Source organism: Tarenaya hassleriana, unplaced genomic scaffold, assembly GCF_000463585.1.
Source record: "Tarenaya hassleriana unplaced genomic scaffold, ASM46358v1 Cleome31, whole genome shotgun sequence".
NCBI lineage: Eukaryota > Viridiplantae > Streptophyta > Magnoliopsida > Brassicales > Cleomaceae > Tarenaya > Tarenaya hassleriana.
The window spans coordinates 1,275,820-1,284,399 of record NW_010966274.1 but is presented as its reverse complement, the minus strand read 5'-3'; the positions used below and the strand labels follow the sequence as shown (position 1 = coordinate 1,284,399).

At 36.1% G+C, this 8,580-nt stretch overlaps 1 pseudogene; it reads right to left on the bottom strand.

Moving 5' to 3' along the window:
- Nucleotides 1-1,864: 1,864 nt before the first annotated feature.
- LOC104820696 lies at nucleotides 1,865-6,338 on the bottom strand (annotated as a pseudogene).
- Nucleotides 6,339-8,580: the final 2,242 nt, after the last annotated feature.

Genomic DNA, 8,580 nt, shown 5'->3' with positions numbered 1-8,580 from the left:
ACGTATTGTTCGTACTAAATTCAATAGACAAACCATATTGGTAAATGTTTTAAAAGCTACAAATTTCAAATTAATTCGAATTCTTGTCACATAAGCCCCATTAAATCTTAAATTAATAACTATAAATATTTTTTAACCGGTTATTTTTGGATAACCACAAGATATTGTTAATTCTATATTTATTTCATATTTAAAAGGAAATATATCAACAATACTCTTACTTTGTTATTCATATTTCAACACATACCATTCTCCATCTATTATCATGTGACCCAAAATATAGTGTGGTCACATTTTGATTTTATTGATTATAACGTTAAATTTATAGTGATCTCACTAATTCATTATGTTCATATCTTATATATCTTACTAATTATTTGATTACAACATCATAAATTTTACGTCAACCTGTGACTACACTATATTTTGGATCACATGGATCACATGGTCGCAGGTGAAGAAATATATGTATTGAAATAAAAATAGCAAAGTAAGGGTATTTTTGATAATGCCCCTATTAAAAACATGTTATAAGCTTGATCCTTTTTCAAACTGTATTTATGTAGTGAACAAGAAAAACAATACAACAATAAAACAAGCTTGATCCTTTTTTTTTGTGCGTGTATATTACGTGTGTGTATATGTATATATACGTTTTTCATCATTTTCCAAATTTCATATTTATATATACATTGTTACAACATTAATAAAATGGCTATATTATAAAAGGGTTGGTACAAACAAAAGGCTGTAATGATTTGAGATGAAGTGAAATACAATTATTTGGTTCCCACTTGACTTTGAATTTATCTTATTTTTGCATTGGATTTCGGTTGGAATCACCAACTTGGTGATGGGTCCCAAAATTATGAAATTGTCACACATACGATCAATATATATATATATACAAGTATACACGTAATTTAACAAATAAATATATATATATACGTGGGAAAAGTTCGCATATATACGTATTTTTTTAATAGAAAGGTTTACTGACCTCCAAAGTCCGTCGTTGTTAGAGATAAATTTTTATTTATCTAAATGCTTTTCTCTCTGTCTAAATTTGAAATAGGATAAAATTATATTTTGAATCATCTTGTACAACTAGATCACCAAAATTTGAATATATATACAAAAAAATGGCATATATATATATATATAGAAAAAACTCTATATTTGTAGTTTTATTATATATATATATATAAAGGATAAATTACCAAAAAAGCCTATGTTTTTATTTTGGTGTAATATAAACTCTATTTTATTTTTTTTTATCTAAAATAATATGTACAATTATTTTATTTTAAAATATACCTATACTTTTAATTTTTTTTCATCAACAGAAATGATACGATCTCGGATCGAAATTCTCTAGAAAGGCGGTGGAAATAACCAAAACCCCTAATCAACTCGTGAAAGAAACCTAGGTCCAATTTCTTGAAACAAGAAACGTCCTAAACCCCTAAGCAAACCTGGATTAGAAACGTTGGTGTTGCGAAGACGCCACAAACGTTTATGGACTAACGTTTGATAAGTCGAAGATGAACGCCACGGATGAATCCGATAAGTTCAGAAAATAGTTCTCAAAGAACTTTGAAGAGAAAACCTCTCAAATATATAAAAGATGATTCATGATTACAAATGAGTTTAGTTCACCTATTTATAGGAGAACCAAAACAACACCAAAAGACATAAAAGTGTAGAATTAATACTAGTCTTCCTAAAACTTTGAACTTATTGGAAAACAAAGTCATAATAGTGTTGGACTTTGACTAGAGTAGATTGTAAGCAACATTGAAGACTCAAAATGCAGATTTTTTTGTCATTTTCGTCATGGACTTGGGCTGCAACTTTTGGGCCTTCATTTTGGGCTTTCTTCACTTGATATCATGTTGAAAATGGGCTGAACTTGTGTATGACTTGGGCCAATGTTATTTTCCATGTGTTCATGGCCCAAACATTCAAGAAAGAGCCCATTTAGAGCAGCTTGTAGCTTCTTTGTCTTTGATCTCGTCATGGGTCCATCCGGAAAACTGATGTGATCCACGTTGCTCCCATTTTGTTCCGTCGTGCTTCCAATGTCCTCATCACTAAACATGTTTATCCAAACCCAATTGCCTGGTTCAAAGATCACTTCCCGACGTCCTTTGTTCGCTTGTTTTGCATATTGCTTTGTTCTCTTGTCAATATTCATCCTTGTCTTCTCATGAATCTGCTTAACATACTCAGCTTTTCTTTTCCCATCAAGGTTAGTTTGCTCAGATAATGGCAAAGGAATCAAATCCAATGGAGTCAATGGATTAAAGCCATAAACTATTTCAAAAGGTGAAAACTGAGTAGCAGAGTGAACTGATCGATTATAAGCAAATTCAACATGAGGCAAACATTCTTCCCACGTTTTAAGATTCTTTTTGACAAGTGAACGCAACAAAGAAGACAATGTTCGATTAACAACTTCAGTTTGTCCATCGGTCTGAGGGTGGCATGTTGTAGAAAATAACAACTTAGTTCCTAGTTTAGACCACAATGTTTTCCAAAAGTAACTCAAGAATTTCACATCACGGTCTGAAACTATAGTCCTAGGCATGCCATGAAGACGAACAACTTCTCGAAAAAACAACGAAGCAACATTCGAAGCGTCATCGGTGGTATGGCAAGGAATGAAATGAGCCATTTTTGAAAACCTATCAACCACCACAAAAATTGAATCTTTTCCACTCCTAGTCCTAGGCAATCCAAGCACAAAGTCCATAGATATATCAGTCCAAGGCACACTAGGAATTGGCAAAGGAGAATACATACCATGTGGCTGAAGTTTGGACTTAGCTTTCTTGCATGTCACGCATCGTCCACAGATTCTCTCGACATCCCTCTTTAAATGCGGCCAGTAAAAATGTTCCTGCAAAATGGACAAGGTCTTGGCCACTCCAAAATGCCCCATTAGTCCGCCACTATGTGCTTCTCTAACCAGTAGATCTCGCAACGAACAATTAGGAACACAAAGTTTATTTTCTCAGAACAGAAATCCTTCATGCCGAAAATACTTTCCAGAAACAGTTTTTGCACAAGATTGAAACACTTCATGGAAATCATGATCAGATTCATACAATTCCTTAATGTATTCAAAACCTAGCAACTTAGCATCAAGAGAAGACAATAAACAATACCGTCTAGATAATGCATCAGCCACTATATTTTCCTTTCCTTGCTTGTAACGAATAACATAAGGAAATGTTTCAAGGAATTCAATCCATTTGGCATGTCGGCGGTTTAGCTTATGCTGACCTTTTAAGTGTTTCAAGGACTCATGATCCGTATGAATCACGAATTCTTTCGGCCAAAGATAGTGCTGCCACATTTGCATCGCCCTCACTAATGCATACAATTCTTTGTCATACGTTGGATAGTTCAACGAAGCTCCATTCAACTTTTCACTAAAGTATGCAATTGGCCTTCCTTCTTGCATCAACACAGCTCCAATACCTACGCCAGAAGCATCACATTCAATCTCAAAAGCTTTGGAAAAATCTGGAAGAGATAAAAGAGGAGAGTCAGTAAGCTTCCCTTTCAAGAGTTGAAATGCTGTTTCTTGAGCTTCGTTCCATTGGAATCCAACATTTTTCTTGATGATTTCCGTCAATGGTGCAGCAATGGTGTTGAAATCTTTCACAAAGCGTCGATAGAAGCTTGCAAGTCCATGGAAACTCCTTACATCACTCACCGTCTCCGGGCTTGGCCAATTCTTGATTGCTGCAACTTTTTCTTCATCCATTTGAATTCCCTGCTCACTAACAACAAATCCTAGAAAAACTAGCTTGTTAGTGCAAAACGTGCATTTCTTGAGATTCGCGAATAGTTTTTCCTTCCTTAAAACTTCTAGGACAAATTTGAGATGTTCAACATGCTCCTCGATATTCTTGCTATAAACCAAGATATCATCAAAGTAAACAACCACAAATCTACCAATGAATTGCCTTAGAACATGATTCATCAATCTCATGAATGTGCTGGGTGCATTAGTCAAGCCAAATGGCATAACTAACCATTCATACAAGCCATGTTTCGTTTTGAATGATGTTTTCCATTCATCACCATCTTTCATTCGTATTTGATGATAACCACTTTTAAGATCTATCTTAGAAAAGACACGTGATCCATGCAATTCATCCAACATATCATCCAATCGAGGTATGGGATGGCGATACTTTACCGTAATATTGTTGATTGCACGACAATCAACACACATACGCCACGTACCATCTTTCTTTGGAACTAGGATGACTGGAACAGCACAAGGTGACATACTTTCACGAACATAACCTTTCTCCATCAGTTCTGTGACTTGTCTTTGGAGCTCTTTGGTTTCCTCAGGATTTGTTCGGTATGCAGCCTTGTTTGGAAGGCTAGCTCCAGGAACAAGGTCGATTTGATGTTCAATCCCTCGAATAGGTGGTAATCCATGTGGAAGCTCTTCAGAAAAAACATCATCATACACCTGCAAGAGATCAAAAACCACACTAGGCAAAGACGATGTGAGTTCGTTAGTATTCAAAAGAGCCTCTTTGTACATAAGTACAATCATTGGCTGTCGAGAAAGTAATGCTTTCTTGATCTCACTCGCTCTCATAAAGAAATTGGTATTTTTCCTCTCGGGTGTACTCTCACAAGTCTTTTTCTGGGTTTTTCTCAAGGCCTCACCAGATTTTGAGTGATCTACCTCATGGTCACACATGTTGATTGGTTTCTTCTCATTCTTCATCATTTTGAGTTGATCTTCAAAAACCTCCTTCGGTGTCAAAGGTACAAGTCGAATGGGTTTACCTTTGAACTCAAATGAATACTTATTGCTGTAGCCATCGTGTTGAGCTTTAGTATCAAATTGCCATGGTCTACCAAACCACAAATGCCCCGCTTGCATAGGGACTACATCACAAAGCGCCTCGTCTTTGTATTTGCCAATACAAAATGGCACACTCACTTGTCTATGCACCTTCGTTTCTCCGCTGTCATTGAGCCATTGTAAACGGTACGGTTTCGGGTGTCTTGTTGTTTTCAACCCCAACTTCTCTACCAACAACGTACTTGCTACGTTTGTACAGCTACCCCATCAATGATGATACTACACACTTTATCTTTGACAACCCCCCTTGTGTAGAAAATGTTTTCTCGCTGCACAATCTCTTCTTCTTTTGCCTGCAAGTTTAGTGCTCTTCTAGCACTAATAATTCTCCTTTTGCAGCAAATTGATCACTAACCTCATTCGTAGATGCATCAGAATCTGATTTACCCTCTTCCTCAGACTCCGTCTCAACCTCTCCGTCATCACGTAGTGTCATTGCTCGCCTATTTGGACATTCATTCGCAAAGTGTCCTCTGCCCAAACACTTGAAACACCGAATATCTCTGTTACGTGATTGAGAAGTTTCAGAGATACCTTGTTTTCTTGGCTGAGACGTTTCAGGTTTGCTTTCGGGTTTTGCTGCACCTTTTGAGCCAAAAGTTGACTTATCTTCTTTGTGGAATTGTGGTCGGGGATTAGATGAGTTGGAACCAAACCTTTGATGTGTTTTTCCTCTTCTTTTGATTTGGTTCTCGAACTTGATCGCAAAATGTAGCAAATCCTCCATCTCAACGTAGTGTTGAATCTCTACACGATCCTGGATCTCTTGGTTCAACCCACCAATAAATCTCTCCATTGTCGCTTCACGATCTTCTTCAACGTTGGCCCGAATCATCAACATTTCCATCTCTTTGTAATATTCTTCAACACTTCTACTTCCTTGCACCAACCTTCGTAACTTTTGATGCACTTCTCGATGGTAATGATTGGGTACAAACCGCCTCTTCATGACTATTTTCATGTCACCCCATGTGGTAATGGGATTCTCACCATATCTTCGCTGTGAAAGAACCAATTGATCCCACCACATTAATGCATAGTCACTGAACTTTGATGCTGCGAGTTTAACTTTCTTCAACTCGGAATAATGATGGCAATCAAATACCATCTCAGTCTTTCTCTCCCATTCCAGATATGTTTCCGCATCGTTCCGGCCGTGAAATGTAGGAATTTCCATCTTGATGCTACTGAGATCATCATCAAGACGTTCTCGTGGACGAGGTTCACGCCTTTGCCTCCTCGGATTCTCACGTACTTCTTCTACTTCCGACAATTGTTCTCCCTCGTCACTAGGATCACCATGATGTGACCTAGCTCTTCTGGGAACACCTTGTTGTTGTCGGTGTCTTGCAGCATATGCCTCATTCTCCATCCGATCCACTCTTTGATGCAATGGTTCTATCTCAGCCCTCAACATCCTTCGTAGCTCACCCATTAGCGCTTGCATTTGAAGTGGGTTTGCTCCTTCAGGTTGCTGCTCATTTTGTATGTCTTCCATGTTGAAACTCTGCAAAAAATGTTAAGAAACAAAAAAGAACAGAAAGAGACAAGGAAAAAGAAGATGGCAGAAATCTCACCACACTCAGAAAGTGTTTCACTCAATTTTCTTCTCTCCACCTCACTTGTTTTCTCTTCCAAAGTTCTTGTTCAAACTATTAGCAAACTAAATCAAACTCAAAACGATAGCAATTCACCGAAAACTTATCAAACCAGTCTATCCAGGAGCATAGAATTCCGACTCAAAAAGCGAACTATGACTATGACTCAAAGTACTCAATTTGAGTTTCCGATGATGAATGCAAATGGAAAAACGAAAATAAGTTACAACCCCGACTCAGAAACTTGATCAAAGACTCTTTTTTTTAGAGATTTTCTTTGTGGTATTCTCAAACAACCAACCGTTTTTTTTATATATATTTTTTTTACTTTTTCTTTTCTTTTCTTTTTTTTTCTTTTCTTTTCTCTTTTTTTTTAGCCTTCTTTCTTTTTGTTGGTTTTTCTGCAATGAACACAATGAAAACGTTAATTTTTTTTTCAAAAGATATGAAGTACAAGTAAAATAAAAATAGAGAAAGATAACTCAAACTACAGAATCAAGATCTGATACCAAATGATACGGTCTCGTATCGAAATTCTCTAGAAAGGTGGTGGAAATAACCAAAACCTCTAATCAACTCGTGAAAGAAACCTAGGCCCAATTTCTTGAAACAAGAAACGTCCTAAACCCCTAAGCAAACCTGGATTAGAAACGTTGGTGTTGCGAAGACGCCACAAACGTTTATGGACTAACGTTTGATAAGTCGAAGATGAACGCCACGGATGAATCCGATAAGTTCAGAAAATAGTTCTCAAAGAACTTTGAAGAGAAAACCTCTCAAATATATAAAAGATGATTCATGATTACAAATGAGTTTAGTTCACCTATTTATAGGAGAACCAAAACAACACCAAAAGACATAAAAGTGTAGAATTAATACTAGTCTTCCTAAAACTTTGAACTTATTGGAAAACAAAGTCATAATAGTGTTGGACTTTGACTAGAGTAGATTGTAAGCAACGTCACTACAAGAAAATCCTCGTATAGCTACGGAACTAGCGACGGAATTTTCCGTCGCATACAAAATTACGACGCAATACGACGGTTTAGCGACGGAATGCAGGAAAAAATTTTACGTCTCCAAGAGTCGTAAAATCCGTCGAAAATGTGCGACGGAATGCGACGGAGACGTTGCCGTCGCAATAACAAACATTATTTGCGACGGAAATTTCCGTAGCAAATGCTAATTTTAATTATTTTTAATTTATTTTATTTATTTTTCAGAATTAGCTACGGATTTGCGACGGAAATTAATTTCATTTATTTCGTTATTTTCGATGAAAATTTTCAAATTTTCGTGGTTTTTATTTCGTTTTGCGACGGATGGCGATGGTAATTTGCGACGGAATATTCCGTCGCAATGTATTTGGTTTCGTTTTCCGACGAAATTTTTTGAATTTTGGGCGCGTAAATTAATTTCATTTGTGACGGATTGCGACGGAAAATTCCGTCGCAAAACGCAATATAAAACCACGAGTCGTCTTCTTCATCAGACTTCAAAGAGTTTCGAAAAATAAAAATAAAAATCGCCAAATTTCTTCTAAATCTCTCCAAAGATCGCCAAATTTCTTCCATAAGGTAATATATATGTATTTATGTATATATATGTGTGTGTTAGATGTGTTTGTGTGTGTTTATGTATGTGTATGTGTGTGTAAGTGAATGTGTATATATATGTGTGAATGTGTATGTGTGTGTTTATATATGTGTGTAAGTGAATGTGTATATATATGTGTGAATGTGTATGTGTGTGTTTATATATGTGTGTAAGTGAATGTGTATATATATGTGTGAATGTGTATGTGTGTGTTTATATATGTGTGTAAGTGAATGTGTATGTATGTGTGAATGTGTATGTGTGTGTGTTTATGTATGTGTATGTGTATATATATGTGAATGTGAATATGTATGTGTATGTTTATGTGATTGTATGTGTATGAATATATGTGTATATGTGTGTGTTTATGTGTATGTGTATGTGTTTGTGAAATGTAGATGTGTATGAGTATTTATGTATGTGTATATATATGTGTATATGTGTGAATGTGTATGTGTGTTTGTGTATATATGAGTATGTGTA